Genomic DNA, 20,696 nt, shown 5'->3' with positions numbered 1-20,696 from the left:
ACTGAAAGTAATTTACGTTTTCCAGTCAACAGTTCGACGAAAGTTCGTGTCGTCAGGTAATATGATGATGAAGAAATTGTGGTCACTGATCAATCAAGGTTAAAATAAAACAGAGACGTTTCGGGACTCGTTGTATACCTTGATCACACTGAAAGCGGGCAAGAACCGCAAGTCGTTTTTTTATACCACAACTGTGACGTAGAGAACGGGTGTAGTTTACAGGCAGATTTCCATCAGTCCTGTTGATACTGTTGTCCGTAGTTTGAATAAATAAAGGTTCTAACAAGAGTAGTGTCATCGGATTCTTTTCCGTTGCTATAGTAGCAGCGTTTTCCCAATCGATGCGGTGACTGCGATTATCGGCGTGTTCGGCAAGGGCGTTCGAGGCTTTTTTTCTTTTTGGAGACTTCCCTTTGATGCTCTTTTAATCTTCTCGTGAATTTGCCGGTTTCGCGGCGAATAGCACACATGCCATCCAACAAGCTGAGAAATCAGCTTGATGACGTAAATAATCGGCTTGAAAGCAAGAATTACCCCGGCGTCATCTACAAGGTACCATGTGCAGACTGCAGCTAATTAAAATAGCACCAAAGGGACGTCTCCAACAAGAAAAGAGCCTCGAATGCCCTTGCCGAATACGCCGATAATCGCAGTCACCGCGTCGATTGGAAAAAGCTGCTAGAATAGCTAAAGAAAAGAATCCTATGACGCCACTCTTGTTAGAATCTTTATTTATTCAAACTACGGACAACAGTATAAACAGTACTGATGGAAATCTGCCTGCAAAGTGCACCCATTCTCTACGTCACACTTTAGCATAAAAACGACTTGCGGCTCTTGCCCGCTTTTAGTGTGACCCAGGAGCCCGTACGGTTCCCGAAACGTTTCTGTGTTATTTTCACCTTGACTTGTTCAGTGACTGCAATTTCTTCATCATAATTTACGTTTTCATGGGGAAGAAAAATATTTGAATTTCTGTCCCATAATTGCATTAATTTGGTTCGCGCTTCTTCACTTGATAGCATGTGGATGGAAATACAAACCGGCGTGGTTCACATGGTAGCCTGTGTGGTGAGGAATAAAAGCCGAGATCACTAGGAGTTCGTAAGAATTTGAATCTTGAAGGTAGGCTTTGTTAACGTGGATCGACATTGCGCACTTCTGTGCTACTGGAAGCATACATGTGCGGCCGCCTACGCGTTAAGCGGTAGAGCGGGCCACAAATCACTTTCGTGAACGTGAACTGGTCGTACAACGTTAACGACACACGTTCAATCGTCGTAAAACCAGTGACAGCAGACAGACACTTTTATAAAAGTAGTCTAAGAAAAAAAGTGATTTGTTGCCCGCTCTACCACTTGACACATAGGCGGCCGCATATGCATACTTCCAGTAGCATGGAAGTGCGCAAGGAAGTGGCTTTTATTTCTCATCACACAGACCACCATGTGCCCCATCCTGGTTCGTATTGCCCGCCAACATGTTATCAGGTGAAGTGGAAGCGTGAACCAATGTAATGCAATGGTGGGACTCAAGTTCAAAATGGTTTTCTCGATCAAAACGCAAATTACTTTGATTAAAATTTCCGTGGCGGAAGTTGTTGTTCTTGTCAATGATATTGGCTTTTATGCTTATCTTTTCATGGACCACTTTAGAGTGTTACTAATGTGCAATCTAAAATGACGTTTTTGCCGAATTTAGCATTCTATATTGGAGCACTGGAGCAGCACATAGGCGAAAATGAAATTTCAGAAGATAGCACGTTTGAAGCATAATGCTGTAAAAATAATTCAATACTTCCATCCTTAGCTGTTTACTGCGAAAAATTTGGCAACAACACCCCAATTTGCGCATTTTCAGCTCAATGCTAAGGAGTAATAAACATGAAGTTATATTGTGAAGCTGCTTTATAATGAAAGAACAACGTTCAGACAACGCAAAACGCTAAATTTTGAAATAACGCGCCAAACGGTAGATTTTTGGCCGAAATATGTTTGTTGCACCTGGTTTCCCATCATTTCATAAATTGAAATGGCGCTCAGGTGGCCAAACATTTTTTCGTTCAATATATTGCCATGGGGATGAGAGTAGCCAAAAGGGATAGGAAGTTGTATTTACAAAATGTATACAGAATGAGTCGGCTGCAGGCTGTATGGTAGAACAACAACACGAGCGTTACTGCGATCGTCGTCTTCATGCACCGTCTTTCTGGCGCATTCTTCCATGCTCGGCAGGATAGAAGCCGCAGCTCCTAGTTGTGTGGGTCGATGAGGACACAAAGGCGGTTCTTCAGTTTAACCTCATCAGCTGCCAAAAGTTTCTTCGTTGAGTCGGGACTCTTCATTGTGACAGCCCACAGGTGGGTCACCTGGTATGCCCTCAAAGCTGGCCCACCGGGGAGCATACCAAAACGAGCAAGCGCATCTTGAAAATCGTCTACGCGGTAAGGCTTGTTTGTCGGGTCAGCGCGCATAAAGATAGTATTCAGAGCAATTCTTCCTGTTGGCAGGCTTGGCAGGATAACCGGGTGTTTTTCCCGCGAATCAGCAAAAAGCCTGTCCTCGAGGCCAGCAACGACCACCGACAACGGAGCACGTGGTTACACGTCCGCTTGCTTCGGCGTTCGGAAGTCACCCTACACCAGGCTAGCAGATGACAAGGAGTGGGTAGTTTGCCATGTCAAGATACAGACGCAGTTTTGTTACACCGCTCTAGATGGATCTCGCACAGACATCGTTGATGCGCTATCGCCCCGCAAGTAAAACATGTGTTGTCTGTATTCAAAAGTGTGCTTGGAAGTGCCACAACGCCGATTTTCGTTTGTGACTGGTATTTTAACTTAAAAAAAATCCTTAATGAACCACCAACATGGGAGGCTAAACGGGCTCTTACTGCTGATTTTGGTAGCCGTTTCATGTTTTTCGGGCAAGGGATATCCAACATTTTCTTAGTTTAATGATGCGGTTCAATCGACGCGTCCGTCTAGCCAGACGTCTTTGTCAGAGGTGCGTACCGTAGTGCATGTAGCCTTCGGCGACAGCAGATATACGTATGTTTATAACGCGTCACATCGGCGCTCATCACTTCTTGTGCTAACACTGCAGACACAAAAAATTGTTCATTCATGTACACCGATGCGAAAGTGGAAATACAGTGATTTAACCTTGTTAGATTTGTCCTCCTCAGTTAGATTGTCCTTGTTAGATTTGTCGGCTGTCCTCCTCTTCTTCATTACAGTTTCTCCCGCGTAATAAGCATGAGCCATACTGGCGATATAAGAAGCGGGCACGAAAGGGTCAAATTAGGACTTGAGGTGGTCTACCTGAACGCTATCTCGTTCGTGGTGGCAGAGATTGGCAGGCGGCGTAAGATGGTCGATGACGTAGTTAACCCGAGATGTGGGTTTGAACACGGGCAGGACCCGCCATACTTAGGGAGCACTTTGGAAGACATACCACGAGCCTGGAGTAGTACGTACAAGCATATGAGTGTTCCGGGAAGGAATGTAGGCAGTCACGGATCTTTTGTTGGTGCTGCTGGTGAGTAAACGCCTGGCCAATTGACAACATTCTTCGGCATATCGGGCAGCTTCGGAAATGTGCGCATACTCGCAGACATCAGGTTTGTAGGGCAGTAAGGTGTCTATGCTATGGCCCGGTTGGCGACCTTACGATAGGAGGAATGGAGAAAAACCGGCTTTTACTTTGGTAGCAGTGTTGTAGGCTTAAGTAGCAAAGGGAAGAACCAGGTTCCAGTTTGCCTGAATGGACGCAAAATGGGTCGCAAGCATGTCTCCTGAAGACCGATTAAACCGTTCAGTGAGGCCGTTTGTCTGAGGATGCTGGACCGTGCTGGTGCGATGGGCAATAGGGCACTGATGAAGCAGCACTTCAACCGCGTCAAAAAGGAAGACATGGCCTCGGTCACTTAGGAGTTCTCGTGGAGGTCCATGACGAAGTATGAATTTGTTAAGAAGGAAGGATGCGACGTCCTGTGCTGTGGCGGTGGGCAGAGTGGTAGTGTTGGCGCACCATCGACGGTGACAACAACCGACTGGTTGCCGGCAGTAGGGAATGGCAGGTGTCCATACAGATCACTGCTCACACAATCGAACGGACGGACAGGGCACGAAAGCAGGTGTAAAGAACCGGTTGTATGATGAGCGATGTTTTTTGACGCTCAGATTCAGGGCAGCTATAACTAAACTGGCTAATCAAGGTGTCCATACCACACCACTAATATCGATGCTGAAGGCGTCCGTAACTCTTGAAGTCATCGGCATGAGCACATTGCGGGTGTGAGCAAAAAGCTACCAGGTACCTTCACTACTAAATCGCCTACGTGATCTTGAAGATGAAATTATACAATTTTCGAATAAATCATTCAAAAATTTTCTCATCCTGAACAATATTGAGTTCGTCTGATTAGAACCACACTATCAATTGTCAGTCTTTTTTTTCTTTTGTTTTCTGGTTGTGGTTGGTCTCAAACAAAATTCATCGTACTTAGATTATTCTGTTGGTTTCTCATATTTCTTGTATACATGTTTTGTTTCACGAAAATACTATTGTCTCGCGACTATCCAGTTGATTTCAGTATGTATGTATGTATGATAAATGTTGCTGCGTACGGCCTGCGTGCCGAATTGCTGTGGGAGCAGAAGCCTTCGTCAGGCCACATGGCCTTTAACTTCTGCTTCCTTTCAGTTGTACACAGGAGAAATAAATTCATTCATTCATTCATTCAAGCTGCGCAGATTTTAGAGCGCATTGTTCGTGGTATGACTAGGAACCCCTTTCGGCCATCTGGCGAGTAGTTGCGCCAGCACAGGAGGCCATCACGAATTACGATGTGCGAAGCTTGACGAAGCCACGTCTCAGGTATAGGAAGTGTGAGTCCTTCAGAGACGACCCCAAAGAGTGGAGCGATTCGTAGATAGTTGCGCTACGCTGAGGACACGGCGGATATGTCTAGAGAACGCAGCGGGTATTGGACGATTTAGAGAGCCGCAGACTCTGCAGGGAGAGGTGACCGGCAGAGTGCGTTATGATCTGCCTGCGGAACGGTGTACAACGCGGATGTTGTAGTGCTGAATGCGAAAACCCCAATGCGCAATGCGGCCTGATGGGCTCTTCGATGAAGACAACCAAGACAGTTAATGGTGCTTTGTGAGAACGTCGAAGTAACGGTCATATAAATATGGACGATACTTGCTGAGCAGCCAAACTACGGCCAAGCTTTGTTTTTTGGTGGCACGTTACTTTAATTGTGGTTTTATGAGGATACGACCGGCATATGCGACGAGATATTCGTCGTCGCCAGGGTTCCGTAGTGCAAGTATTGCGCCAAGACCGACACCACTTGCGTCTGCCAGCGCTTCAGTTGCAGCTGTGGGGCCGTAATGGCGCAATATAGGGGACAAGTTAGGCTGCGAATGGAGAACGCGTGCTCTCACTCAGAAGACCACTAGGATATATCGCTTGCACTGCTAAAGAGCTGTGTCAGAGGTGACAAGATAGATGCCACATTAAGAACAAGCCTGCGAAAAAGAGGCGAGAGCCACACGAAGCTACCTTAGTCTCATTTTCATCGGTTTGGGAAAGCCGGCGACTGCAGGGAGTTTAGCTGGGTCAAGGAGTATACCGTCCTTGGACACAACGTGGTTGAGAATTGCCAGCTGCCGCATAGCGAAACGGCACTTTTTGCGGTTGAGTTGGAATCGAGCATCCTTTAGGCATACCAGGACGTGTTTCAGGTGCTTAAGGCGTGTTGCGAAATCAGGAGCAAAGACGTAAATATTGTTCAGATAGCATAGGCAAATGCCCCGCTTTAAGCCACGCAGCACCGAGTCTGTTACAAATCCCAAATGGAGTGGCATTGAATTCGTATAACCCGTCAGGTGTTCCCAAGGCGGTCTTGGGGTGATCGAGATCTTTCACACGTACAGGCGCCCAAATCTTTAACTGGCGTGCGCGAGCGGCGACTTTTCCGTGCGTCAGCGCCGTATGACGGGGCGAGGCTGGAAACAGCTTAGCAGACGATGGGCCCAGCTGAGCGCGCTTTGTCCGTATGCACTTAGCCTCAGACTCTTTGCAGCCGCGCCCCGTCATACGGCGGTGACGCACGGAAAAGTCGCTGCTCGCGCGCGCCAGTTAAAGATTTGGGCGCCTGTACCTGCCAATACGACGAGGACAGATGTAAAGATGCAAAGCACTCGGTGCTTTGTAAGCAATCAAGGGCACCACTGATCCGCGGCCAAGGATACACGTCTTTTCCAGTGATCCTACTATGGCGCCGGTAATCCAGCAGAAGCAGATGTAAACATGCTTTTCTTTACAAGAACCACTGCAGAGGCCCATGAACTAGGCGACAGTCAGATTATGCCACATCGTAGCATGTCATCAACCGGCTCAGTAATAATTCAGAGTTCTACGGCAGAAACACGATAGGCTCCTTCACGCAGCAGTTAATTCGAGTCACTGTCTATGTGGTGACGAACAGTTGAAGTGCGCCCAAGTGCAGAGCGGGAAACTTCGAAAGAATTGTGGAACTGGCACATCAGATTGAGAAATTCGGAACGATGAAGAGGAGAGAGTCCGTCGGCGACAGATGAACTGAACAGTTCGTTAGCGGAGGAGTCAGAAAAGTTTAAAGCACTCAGCGCATCGAGGTGGCCTGTAGACGACTCATTCCGCACGTTTAATCGGCTGCACGCATCCAAGTACCTTGATGGGAAAACAAGGGGATTTATGGTGAAGAGGGAAGCTGGAGCTGGTGGGAACAGTGAGGGTGGCGTGGGGCCAAAGAAGGGCATTCCGAGTTAGAAAAAAAGCTTCGACGGCTTGGACATTACGACTTAGTCGGAAAGGTTGCTGCAGGATACGGCAGAATAACTGAAGAGTTCGGAGGAATACCCATCTCCTACTTAACGCAATGTGGCCAGGGCCGCCACATGCAAAACGGATCGGCCGGATATCTAGTGTACGCCAAGAATTTGTGGCGACGACGGGACGATGCCAAGCAATGCGCAAAGAAAGGACTATCATAGGTCGCAGTATTAAAGGCAGGTAGATTTGTGGCTGGTGCCATTGCGCCGCGTCCGCGTACGTCAGGGTTTACGCTGAAGGGCAACTTGGCTATCACTAATACTGCTTCACCTTTCCGGCAAAACTGCGGCTTCTTTCTCTCTCTCTGTATTTTCTGTGAGTCCGAGTATAAACCCTGCTGCGCATAACTGCTGTTGATTCTGATTTCGGGAGAATTCAGCATGACATCATTTCGGTTACTGAGTTAATAATAGTGTTCCCCAACTACCATGCACCAAACTTCAAAAAATAGCAGTTGCGTTATTCGAAGGAAACCCAGTTCATCATTCCAGTGAAGGTCAATAAAATCTTTCAAAAGCTGCTAGCCTAGATGCTAAGATTGAAAAAGCAAAATCTGATGCTACACCGATAACCTGAATATGTGGATAATTCTCTTTGACTCACTTAGCCAGTGGAGTAGCCGCCACTAATTATTTTTTTACTGAGTTTTAATTGGGTAATTGCAATTAGTTATCCAAATCCAGAAATGCTGTCCTATTTTTCAAAGTGTCAATGATGAATTTGTAGGCACCCCGATATGACTTCTAACTGCGGTGTTTTCAGCGACGTACTATTGGGGTACTAATTTGTGTCGACGATAAATGAACCCCGTGAAATTTGAAAAAAAAAATACCACGTGTCCGTGCTGCAAACCGCATCCCAAAGCAGTGCCCTAAAAACAGCTGATTAGAAGCAACTGCATTGTCTTTCGCAAACCCGAAGAGAGAGCGCATAACCATGATAAAGGTACGCAAGGAACCAACAACAGTTTGGCGGGTTCGCAGCTATTCCTTGTTCTCGTATCTACGTCAGACTAACTATCCGTCTTTCAAGACTAACTGATCACATTAATACCGAAAGCCCCTTGATAACGCAGCCGAAGCGCGGCTCTGACCGCGCACGCAATGCGAAAAGCAATGTATTGCGCATATAATGTTTCAAAATCCCGGCTTTGCTCGCACCGCACGGAAAGAGTGCGCGCGAACCTTTATTTCGCACCACAAATTTGCTTCGGTCCAAGCCCAAATTAAAGTGAGCATTTCGTTTTCCATGAAAGTGGGGTCTAAGTGCTGCAAAAACAAGTTTGTGTCATAAACTAAACGCGAAATAAACAGACCGGAGAGCGACCCACGTGTAGAGAAAAGGCAAAACCGATGTGTTCACGAGCGTAAGCGTGCCACTTCTAAATGAGGCGAATTGGCGATCAGGATGTGTGAACAAAAAACATCAAATTTCAGTATGCCCTCATTATCTAGGAAATCGTAGGTTCCTTTGAACACCAGCTAGAGGACGTGTTAGAATAGGTCTCTTGCAGGTATGCAGTACTGTCCCCGTTTTACATCTTCAGTGGCTTTCTTGATGACCGACGCCTGAATTCTACGGCAGACATCCGTTATCCTTGCCTTGAACTAACCTGACGTCCGTGTGGGTGCGCCGTCTTGCTGATACCACAGAAGTGGAAGACTAAAAGTGGACTATGATAAGTGGATCTACCGATCCTTCAAGGATTTAGTTCATCTAACGCTGTCCAGTCATTGTGTGAGCGAAGAAGATCGGACCGATTATGGCACCGTCGTAAATTCCGAACCACACATGTTTGCGCAAGTGTGCGGGTTCGGCACACTGATGCTGATTGCGCTTTCCCCAGTGTGGAATGGAGTCCCTCCAATAGTGTGCATTAGGCAAATTCACCAGGGCGTTTCTGCGAAAATTGACTTCACCTGTGCACATGATGTTGCTCAAAAAGTCCGGTGACTCATCGGCTTCTGATAGGACTCAATTCGAGAAATATAGAGTATTCTACAGGTCCCTATCTTCTAAGCGCTGCTGCAGGTTAAGGTGGTACGGGTGTAAGGCCGTCATTTAGGATTATCCAAATGACGACTTGGAAATTGGTACTGGGGCGGCCGCGTCGTGCTTGCTAACATAAGGTTTGAAGCCATAAATGCTAGAACATCCACGCTTAGGCTAGGACTCAAAGATGGAGCCATCCGCCACTGCTTCTTGATGCTGCCCGTTTTCGCAGGTTCTCATTATTTCTGTTGATGGTCGATGCGTTAGGTCTACCGCCACACTTCCATGACACACACACACACACACACACACACACACACACACACACACACACACACACACACACACACACACACACACACACACACATATATATATATATATATATATATATATATATATATATATATATATATATATATATATATATATATATATATATATATATATATATTGGCGGCCTTCCACCTGTTGCCGTCTTCAGATCCCAAGGTAAGGATCCTGTCTAGCTTCTGCTAAATAGAGAAATATATGACGGCTGAGAGGAAACAAATCAAACCTTTAAACCTTTCCATTAGCGTTGTCAATTCGCTTTTGTCGTGAAGGATCTTGTGGCAAAAAAACAAAATACATGCGTGCATTTGGTCTACGCTAAGACAACAGCTATCACAGCTTGTTTACAACTAACAGCATATGCTATGTGTTACTTCGGCCGGGGCGCGGGAAATGAAGTACTAGCTCGACCACAATGTTTTTCTTTAGTTCATTTATTTCGTTGTGACAACTCAGAGGGAGCGTGTTCGAGGGTATTCCGTCGTCATCCGGGTGGGAGCGCAGTCATGTGGTATTATCCATATTTCGCGGGGTTTATTCATCATCGGTGTAGATATTTCGGCTTGTTGGTGTAACTTGTTGAAGCTTTTCTTGTAGCGCAAAGAAATGCGAGAACGTAGAAGAGAAAACAGGCACTAACTTCCAACAAAAATTCATTTCCGACACACACGCCACTTTTAAACCCTCACATTTTCTCGCATTTTAAGCATGCGAGCACTTTTTTGTCTCCTCGTTCAAAGTGCTCGCGTCGAATAGCTTGGCAACATTGTGTTAGCCAATCGTATTTGTCATTATCAAACAAAGGGTCGGAATTCCTGCGCTTGTTTGTTTTTGTTGCTTTGTTTGTTTTTGCATACTCTGTTTTTTCTTGTTAGCTAAATGAGGTGGTAGCCACAAAAATAAAATTATCAGCACCAAGTTTTGTACGTTTTCACTCGTTTATTATAGCGGGACGGTGGAAGCCTATTTCTTCATTGAACTGAAATAAAATGCTTGCTTCGCTGCAAGTATTTATTGCCGAGTTTCAATTCAGTTGGCAGTGAAGTTTCATGAGTAAAACCGGGTCAGAAATGAAATGAACTGTACCGCAGGCTTTTGAAGAGTGAAATGTTCGGACTCCATAGACTTTGTCCATGTCTGTTGCAAACCTCATCGCTTCGGCCGATGAAAAGACAATTCCAAAACATTAGATGCTCCGGTGGTGTGAAGCCTGACTCCATTTTGTAAATGTCGCATGACGACGATTTTGACTGCTTTTGCTTCTGTGATTGGCTGGCGGAGTAACGCAACCCCTCGGACGGTGTGCCTTGGTTGCCAAGTTCTCTTACTTTAGTTGTTTTCTACTACAGCACACAATTTGTACGCCGCTGAAGATACCGCAGGCAAATGGCCTTTGGCTGGGCCTTCAAATGCTTCATTTTCACTTTGATATTTAATATAGTACGTCTCGAGTGGGATAATTATTTACAATTACCTAATAAAATCTCAGTAAAAAATTGCGGGCAGCTACTCCAGTGTAGTGCAAGAAATATGCCCTATGTTTCTTTCGGGTAACGCATTGCTTTTTTTTAAATGTTGCTGCGTGATAGTTAATATGGACATCCTGCACGTATTTATGACCTTTGCATGCAACTGACGATGTTTTCATCCCTAATAAATGTTGCAAACTATTAGAAATGGTTTTATCATTAGTTGTTGGCAATGCTTACTTGAAAGAGAAGCAATATTGAGGCACACAACATCCAAGAGCATTTCACACGTAATCGATAAAAGACTCTGCTGAAGGGGTCACAGAACTCTATATGTTTTTTCATGGTCAGAAAAGCGCGCAAAACAATTTGAAGCGTGCGGACCATACAGCAACATATTCATTCTCTAGGGGTAGGCTATTCATACCTTTAGAAATAAATTTTATTTGACTTCTTCCATCTCTTTCAAAATACAAGAAACCTTGTCCTGTGTGCATATTTCAATATACTGTCCATGTGCGTGGTGTTTAGAGTGCAAACTTAAAACATTGGGCTGCTGAGCACGAGGTCGCGGGATCGAATCCCGGCCACGGCGGCCGCATTTCGATGGGGGCGAAATGCGAAAACACCTGTGTGCTTAGATTTAGGTGCACGTTAAAGAACCCCAGGTGGTCAAAATTTCCGGAGTCCTCCACTACGGCGTGCCTCATAATCAGAAAGTGGTTTTGGCACGTAAAACCCCAATTATTATTATTATTAAACTTAAAACAATGTTGAAGTGAGAAAATAGTGATGAGGCAGCTGCCGCTAGTGTTTCTAATGCGCCTGTCCTCCTATGGTGTGGATTCGCCGAAATAAACTGTATGAATTAAAAGCCGTGCGCGTCCGAGCCAAGAGTGATGCAGTAAGCTATTAACCCCAGTAAAATTTAAACTGGGAATGTTGAGGGGAGTCACAAGAATCCTGAAATGCTGTGGGTGACAAATATAAGGTAATGACATTTTAGGTGCGTGTGTGTCGGGAGGGGGGAAAACTTCGGCATAGCCTGGGGTTTGGGACCTCAGCCTCCCCTCCCCCTCCCCATAGAACACCGGAGGGGGCTCGGGCCCCAGAGCTCCCCGCCCCCCTTTCCGTAGTCGGCGCCTGTGGTCTCAGGTGACTCATGTTTCCAGTGGCGAAGATAACTTTCGAAAGTGAAAGAAGAAAGAGAACAATGGCAAGTGCATCATCAGCCATGCCATCCGTTTCTGCTGAGAGTGCGTTCTTCTATCCGGCATGTGAATACATTTCAGCACAAGTTCACAGCACGCCCTCACTCACTTTGAAGTATAGGCGTCTTATGGGCTAGTTGAGGATAAATCGCTCTTACAGCTCTCAAGAAAGCAGACGCATTTAAGAAAGCATGACACAGCGGTATCAAGTGCGAGTCTGTGTTTCCTTATAATTGAGCACTGCAAGAACATGTGATCTGTCGGGAATATATGCACCGTGTCCAATGCATACTAGCACTGGTATCGTAGGAGATCTATACATGCAGTAGCGTATAGTACGATTGCATCGATGGCCGCTTGGATGTCAATGAAACTTTATTTGGCTTCTGGAAACTGTAATTGGCTTTTGATCTCTTTTTGGTTTATGGAGACAGCCCATGGGATGAGTGCAATACGCAGAAGGGAGAAAGATGGCCTCAGTGCTTTCTCCAGTCGGAATGCTTAAACTGCCCAAATCTATTTAACTTCCGCTAATATGTTTGTCCATGCGGTGCTATAAACTGTAGTCAGGTAAAATATAACTTAAAACCAAGCGCTGCATTCCAAAACCCTTTCATTCGTAAGTGCTCATGGCGATTGGGTGGCCGCCTTCTTTAGTAAATGTTCAGCATCGGGATTGACGAAATTTTTCTCTTAAAAATCATAGCGTAAGAAATTTTTGTGAATTCTGGCCCAATTTACTAATGCATCTCCGCATAATGTGTTTGGTTAACAAGTTAACACTTCCACTGCAACATTATGCCGATATGCAGTATATGCGCTCGACATAAATACTTTCTGTAAAGATGAACGACTGGGCCTGTAATAAAAAAAAAACTTTGTAGTAGCACTGAAAAAAGGTCTGCCATGCTGCTGCTGCGCGTCAGACCTACTTCCTCAGAGGCACACCTTGGAAGTCTGTTCGGGCACTTCCCTTTTTAGTGCAACACTCAGCTGTTCCATCGACTTTACCGCATATCTCACCACCACTGTATCCAAGGCTAGTCCCATTCTTGGTTTTGTCCAGTGTCTACTTTCGCTGTGGACCTCAATTTTTCAGAGAACCGTACACTTCAATCATTCTGCCGTGGCTTGAGTAATGCTCGTCAGTATAGTGCCAGTACCAAACTCACCTCGCTGACAAACGTGAGCTTGTACAGCTTTGGGCAACGTGCACCCTCTAGTCCCGTCTTTTCAATCATCGCAAGCTCATGCCAGCGTTTAAGGATCGCCTCCAAGGCCTGAAGTGGCACATTTTGCAATACCAGCGCAATTTTGCACTAGTCTGTCTGTTCTCCATGGTGCTTGACGGCGATCTGGACCACCTTCATCTTTCTTCTTAAGTCCGTCTGAACAAGCGGTCAGGACAGCTTGAGCCTCATTACACCTGTATGGCCCGACACGGCGACTCCATGCTTATATCTTTCACAGAGATATTGCTTTCTCTCCCCCAGGCACTTGGACTCCCCTTCCTTGTGATCAGACTGAAATACTGCTCCTTCGCGTTGTGCACGCGTCGGCTGCCCCGTTCTTGCCCTGTGTGCATGTGTGTGCTGTGATCTGCGATTGAACAAGTGTGTAAAGATGTAAATTCGTGATTCCTGCAAATTCTTATCTAGATGGTTGGCTATCAGACCCTCTAGCGCATTTGATACAGCATTCTATAGACTTGCGAGCGGTCTAGAATGCCAGGTTACCGCTAAAGCAAAAACTATTTTTACTAGAATGATCGCTAAGACCAGATTGAATGTGTTGAAGCGAGCATGACGTGTAATTCAAAATATTTTTGGAGCTTATTGCGCTCTCACTCTTGTAAAGAGAGCGCCGAAGATGTATGTCTTCCTCATGAAAATAGTGATGTCTTCAACGCTCCTGATGCCTTTGCAGAACATTTTCGTTCGTCATATGGTGTAAAAGATGTTTCAATACTTCCTGCTCAGCCTGGCACGGTGTGTACGCTATCAATGAATAAAGACTTTGTTTTCAAGTCTAGGAAGCGCCTCAAGCCTTTGCTTTTTTGTAGTCCTGATGGCATTCCTCCCACAGTGCTTAAATTACCCTTTTATAGGCTGTGTGGACAATGTGTCGCATACATATTGCAACACCTATGACTGGAGGTGTGGTGCAATTATGAACAACGTGCAGAATGTTTTAGAAAAACGACTGGGAAGGTAAACGGTTGAGTTTTTTTACTCGATGCCAGTAACTTGTTCGTAGGAGGTTCACTTCATTCATTGTTTCTCACACTTTTTTGTCTCACAAATTGTATTATGCTATGTACCTTTCACTATAAAGTATGCCTCTGTAGATGGGCTGCAGCGCGGAAATCTAATTCTGGCATGATTGAGCGCGTCCCGAATAAATTGATATCTGTCTTCAAGCACCACTATATCTATTCTGACAACCTTGCAAATATACGTCAACTCACACCTCTAGACTCAAGACCTAATTAATCAGACCTTTTTTTCCTGTATAAGGCGGTCCATGGTATTGTACATTCCACGACTCCAAAAAAGATGTATTAAAAACTGTGCCTGTATTGACATGCTTCATAGTTCATTTTCGGAGTTTTGTATAAATGTAGATAATCATGTAGTATGATTATCTCCCTTTTACCTTTCCTAGTTTTCTTTTCCCCTGTTTGTTTCTCTATATCGCATTGTTTTGTTGCTACATGTGTGCTGACTCTACATTTTGGCTTGCATATTGCCTTTCAAGTACACCAGTGCGAAGGCTCTTAGTTGTTCCTGGGCACTTTAATAAACATTTCATTGATTGATTGATTGTGTATTGTAGTATAAATTTTTTTAAGTAGCTATCTACGTGTATATTATTTCAGCGCAGCGCTCTTGAACAATATTGTTAACGTGTGAAATTTAAATAAATATCATGAATTAAGAAAATGCAATAAAACACTACGTGCCTTATCGTCACTCCTTCTGTCACGAATTTCGATCGCCTGTCGATAAGAGTGTAAAATTTGCATCATTTTATTACAAGGTGCTGGCTACTTCATATAAAGGAAGGGGGGATGGGAATGACTCTGCATTTTATAGAGACCCATCATAATTACGTAGTAATTAAATATTCATTTATTGTACAGTCAGTCATGCTACGTTTCTTCACTGAAAATATTCAATCAGGCGCTCGAATTACATGCACAGTTTAATTATTGGGTGCAAGCATTGCATTAAGGCTAGAAAATATCTTTCGCAATTACTACCGAAATACTCTACTTCAAACATCCCTTCAAACAAGGTACTAGTGCCTTCACCAAAGCTATCACCTGAAGCCACACATTTGACTCAAAAGTTAAATGGCTGTACTTCAAGAAATCAGTATGTTCACTTTACTGAAAGCTTAATGTTCCTTGTCTATTCCTTGCGATCAGTGCAGAGTACTGACAAAAATAACTTGCGTCCACGAACGTGAGCGCCGTGACTGAAGGGCATATGCCTTGTGCTAATAATTTCTTTGGAGATTTAATAATGGTTCACTACCGTATACAGTGTTGCACAATAAGATAACATGCCGCAGCAATTATTGCGTGCCTCACAGAACAAACTGAATGTCTTTCTCAGTTAAACATCATAGTTGGCTGAAAACAATGAACAGTCTTTTTTTTTGCGGTGACTTGAAATGTATGCATAGTGAAAATTACCTGTTGATATACATAAAAATTCCTTATAGTATGCATAAGAGCTGCCCCCATGCACTTGAATAAGTGCTTCGAAAATATGAACTGGCAAAGGGCAATGAAAGACACCTATTGAAACTCTCTGATTCTCAAGTTTGTAGTACCTGACGGTATGCCATTTCATTAATGTCGAGAACGAGGTACTTTACACATTGAAAACACTTATAATAGAACACGGCCTTCACGCAGTGAAAACATTTGTAGCAATATACTCAGTGCTGCTAAATGTGAAGGCCATCCGGTGCGGTGTTGATGCTTCAAAACAACCTAGAAAAATAAATGAGGTGCTCCATGGGCAAGATCAGACAGAAACAAGGATTGGGAAGAGACAAGTTACAAATTATGCAAATTTTACCTGTTCTAGATTTTTGTTTGCGGTTGGTAAAGTGTTTCAGTTCTTTTTGCAGATTTTCTCAGAAGCCATTTTTTTACGTTTCATTCATAAAACAAGCATAATTATATTGACACACATACATCTTTATATATATACCTGGTGGCAGTATTTAACCGGCTAAAAGATGTTCAATGTTATCGCTTTGCGCAGGGCACGCCTGCAGGTATCGTAAATTTCGCCAATGTTATCGATGGTGTTGCCCGTTTTCTGCTGTCGACGAACCTCGTATAATCTGAGTGCAAGTGCGACCCGTTTCTGGAAGGCGCGTCGACACCATTGAATACGCTCGAAATTCCGACGAGTGATGTATAAAAGCCGACGCGCTTGACCCGAAGATAATATTTTTGACGATCGACGGCTTTCCTTGCTGCTATCGTTTGATTGTTACCTTTTTTGCTGGGCACAAGTTCACCAAACAAATAGTTAAAAGTGTAGCTCCCTATTTTGACTCTGCAGGACTATTCACCATCACTATAGTGGTGTTAGAAATATTCTCACGTAGTATACTACGTGGCAATATTTCTAACATATATTTTTAATGATATGGTGCGCACCTAACTCCATCATAATTGGCTGTGCAATGAGCTACCAAAACAAAAAGCGTACGAGAGCTTTCCATATGATGTGGTATGGTCGTGCAGGTCTTCGCAAAGCGATCGCAAAGCGCAGACGAGCAGGTGAGCGCGAGCGCTAATGTCGATAATTTGTGCAATATTGCTCTTGCAAAGATACATTCGAAGGCCGGCGTGCATTCACTAATCAAACATGTTTCTTTATATCTAAAAGGGCATAGAGATCACTAACTTATTGTTTCACTAACTATTGATCAGTAGCTCATTTAGTGGTCACTAACTTAATTAAATAGCAGGCTGTTTCAGGCCGGATTCGGACGATTGAAAAGGAAATAGTCAAGCAACAGTTCGCCGCAGCCGAGGAGCGAGCGTCGTTGCGGGTCTGAGCTTGTGTCCAGTGGTTTCCTGGTATCTTCCACCAACCGATGCCAAGCTACATGCTCGTTTGTCAGCCTGTGTCGAAGCGTGCCCACGTTTGCTTAGACATGGTGACTAGTGCCAAAAACCATTCGGCCGGCTCGCGAGCCAACATGGAACACGATGTCTTTCGAAATGAAGTGAAGGCAACGTCCAGCGCAAGAGGAGTAGGGGACAGGCTAGGGAAGCAGGCCATCGACAAAGAGGAGGGGCTTTTCCGGCATCGTCATCTTTAGTAAAGCAATGAAGGGGGCTAGTTGGTGGACGTTCATGATTATATTGCGCTTAATGTTACACTGACGATTTTAAGAGAAGGAGAGGACGTTGGACGTACGTAGCGCATGTTGCGCTACAAACGTAAAACGTTCTGTCCTTCCCTTAAAATCGTCAGTGTAACACTGAGCGCAATTTAATCATGATCGCCCTCTTATCTCGACCTTTCTGTGGATGGCGTCTGCTCAGCTTTCTTCAGCTTTCGATGCATGTGTGGTCATTTTTGTTCCTTGCGTGGGGCAAGCAGACATTCCTCAACACGGTTACCGTAGCTGTGTGGCGCAAGATCAAGAGCTAAACTATTGCACGGCTGGCGGAGGTATCATCAGTCGGCGTTCCTGGACGTAGTCACCCTCTCATATACTAGCTCAGATACTAGCAAATCCTAAGCATCCCTGGTATTTTTTTTTCTATATTACATCACAATAATTACTTTTTGGTGTCTTCCATCGGCAATCGCTTCTGGCTCAAACGATAACCGGCCTGTGGAAACATCTGTATACCTATTTTATCGTGCAGAATAGACTTTTTCCCTCAAAGAATGCGCTTTTGTCCTAGATTATTTTTCAGTTTGCTTGTGTGTTGAAAATGTCGTGAGCGCTTCACATCAAATAATGAGTGTGCTAAAGCGCGGCTTTTATTGGTAACATCTTCGAAGGCTAAATGTTTAGTTATTGCGCACGTCAACGCAGTTGCGCCCATCTCGCTGTGTCTCGACGTGACGACGAGCGTGGAGGGCTAAGGAAAGTCGCATTAAGTTCGTTAACACACCGTAACATGTGCTCTCAGTGCCCTACGTGCAGGTGTCGCAGTGTCCAGATGTGACGAGAAACTTGAAACATAACCTCCTTGGATCATGTGCTAGCATTTACGTGCGCTCTCCTCCATTATCCTTACAAATTGGACGCAGCTACTCAGTTTGTAGCGGCGTGGTTTGACGTAGCCGAATGCTTGTATTCTGGCGACAGGAATGGAAAATGCGATTTCCAAAGCTTGCTCGAAAGTGGTAGCTTCAGCATCCCTGCGAGTCCGGCCGCCAACAGCCGCAGGCACGCCGCCGCGTGTCGGCTGGCACGTACCCGCTTTGCAGCGGCGTACAGACGCCCAGAATAGCAGATTGTTTGCCATTTCAGTATGAAATTAGGCGAGAAAACGTTGAAGCGACCTCAACAGAATGCATTTTGTAAATGTCAGTGGTTCTTGAAGCGCCATCCGCTACGGCTTCGAAGTGAAAGGCTTAGATGGCCGTCGCCACCGTGTTGATGATTCAAAGTCGGTAGTCAACAGAATCCATTATAGTGCGGTTTTATATTAAGATGTCTTTGTAGATTTGCCGCGCCTATCAGCTGAATATACCCATACAATTATCTTAACGGAAATAATTGCTGAATTATGTATAACAGAGAGTTACTCACTGGCCCTACAATGGTCGAAACGTTATGGCTATATAACAAGGTTCCAAGGCATACGAATGTAGGTAGCTCGAGAAGTATTAGCGTATGTGCCGTTAGTCTGTGTTGTGCTTGCCCTGTTCTGCGTAATATACTATGTTGTGTTGCTCTATCGTGGCTCGATCAGTCTGTGTTGCGCTGTCGTCATCATGTTCAACGAGAAGTGGAGAATAAAACACCCGCATCTTTTTTGCGTCAGCTTTTAGCGCCATCTATCTGGCCGCGCAATAACAATATCATTTAGTAATTTAAAGCCTCTCCGGCTGGCTGTAACCACGTGTACATAATCATGTGTGAGTGCGTGCGTGCGCGTGCGCGCGGCGGATTGATGTATGGATATCTCTATCTTTACGCAAGTTCAAGGCCGCGACGTTCTAGCGATGCCATTCCTTTTCGCGCTTCAGCAGTGGTTAGAGTGACTCTACGCCCGCGTTATTAACGTGATCAGCCGGCCGTCAACCGTGGGTGATGAGCGAGGCAGTCGAGGCGGAAGGCATCGATACAGAATCGTGTCGTACTTGCACTGGTTCCTTGTAAGCGCCAAAGAAAGCTTAGGGCGAGTTCTTTTTGATTTTTTTCAAATATAAGTAACGTGCGCTATGCTTATGACACGTACATTGTTTTCCAGCCAGCAACGAACACAGGTCGTAGGCCTAGTAGCATCAATCTCTTCACTTGCCTGTAGTCGGCCATGTTAGTTTTGGAGCGGGAAGAACCGTAGCTCCCATGCGTGAGGGAGGCAACTTGCTCCATTTGAAGACGAATATAGGGGACATCGCCGTTTCTCCCTTAATGAAGCAGGGGTCCCTTCTTTCTTTTTTTAGAGTGTTCCAACGCAAATATTAAAGCGATGTGTTCTTTGCATCCCCTCCCGTATTTGGCGCGCCTCCTGTTGCCATCTGCTGCATCGGTTGTCATCTGCCCTTCTATATTTCGGAATATACATAACGACAGTTATAACACGAAAGCTATACGTGCGCCGAATGCAAGCACCAGCGAATGGGGTCTGTAACGCGTTGATACGGTGGAGAGAGAGATGCAAATAAGAGAAAGGCAGGGAGGTTAACCAGAGTTGAAACCTCCACTTTGCCACTCTGCACTATGTGAAAGGAAAGGGAAGTAAAGACGGAAAGAACAGCGTGACAAAAATAAAAGCGTGAGAGCAAATATGAAAAGGGACGGAACGGGGTCCTTATAGTCTTTCTAATAGGCCACGTAATTGTATACGGTAATCGACAAATAGTGCCAGTTAGCGTGCCTATGTTCGGCATAATAGGACATAAATTCTGGCACGAAAGCCTGCACTTATTTCGGCTCATAGGTATCTCTAACGCTCATTGCCCTGATAGTGCAAAATCGTATTTTGTTCAAATAATCCTCTGATCTACTTGGTTTTCGTTTATTCAGCAATTTGGCATGTGACATTGGCCAATCCTCCATATGGACCACTGCGACACAAGAAGTGCGGTATCCTTAAATGTAGATATACGCCTTACTTCTTTGTGCGCTCACATCCTATTGTCATTCTTGCTACCACAATCGTCATACATCGCCTTTATTCTCTTCACATCACTGTGTAGAAGTCTGGCACTGTGCGTCCGCCTGATCAGAGTTTTGCATGCGGCATAGCTGGATGGTACACTAGTGCAAGAACGCCGAAGTTGCATGAGATCACTGTTGACATTTGTGGTAGATAAGCATAAACATTACATGCGGCTGCCCGTTGTATAGTATGAAAGTAAGCACAATTGCGCTCATCGCGGTTAGGTGTACGATTTATCGCATCGCTTGCCTCAGGCTTCTCTTCACACAGATTACAATGTGTGCGTTCGATATCGCACCGCTACAGAACTGCGCCGTACTTCCACCTGGTTCCTTGTATGCGCCAAAGATAGCTTAGCGGGATTGATTTCTCTAAAGCGGAAACTTTACTACGCCAGCCAGCGAGTTATTTCGACTCG

General features: G+C 45.0%; 1 protein-coding gene across 1 annotated transcript in view; it reads right to left on the bottom strand.

Moving 5' to 3' along the window:
• Positions 1–20,696, bottom strand: part of LOC142591435 (uncharacterized) — a 246,894-nt gene that overhangs the window by 199,940 nt on the left and 26,258 nt on the right. The gene's annotated exons all lie outside the window — the stretch shown is intronic.

The sequence above is a fragment of the Dermacentor variabilis genome, chromosome 8 (assembly GCF_050947875.1).
Source record: "Dermacentor variabilis isolate Ectoservices chromosome 8, ASM5094787v1, whole genome shotgun sequence".
In the NCBI taxonomy this organism is placed as follows: domain Eukaryota; kingdom Metazoa; phylum Arthropoda; class Arachnida; order Ixodida; family Ixodidae; genus Dermacentor; species Dermacentor variabilis.
The sequence above is the reverse complement of the archived record's forward strand: the minus strand, read 5'-3'. Positions and strand labels throughout refer to the sequence as shown.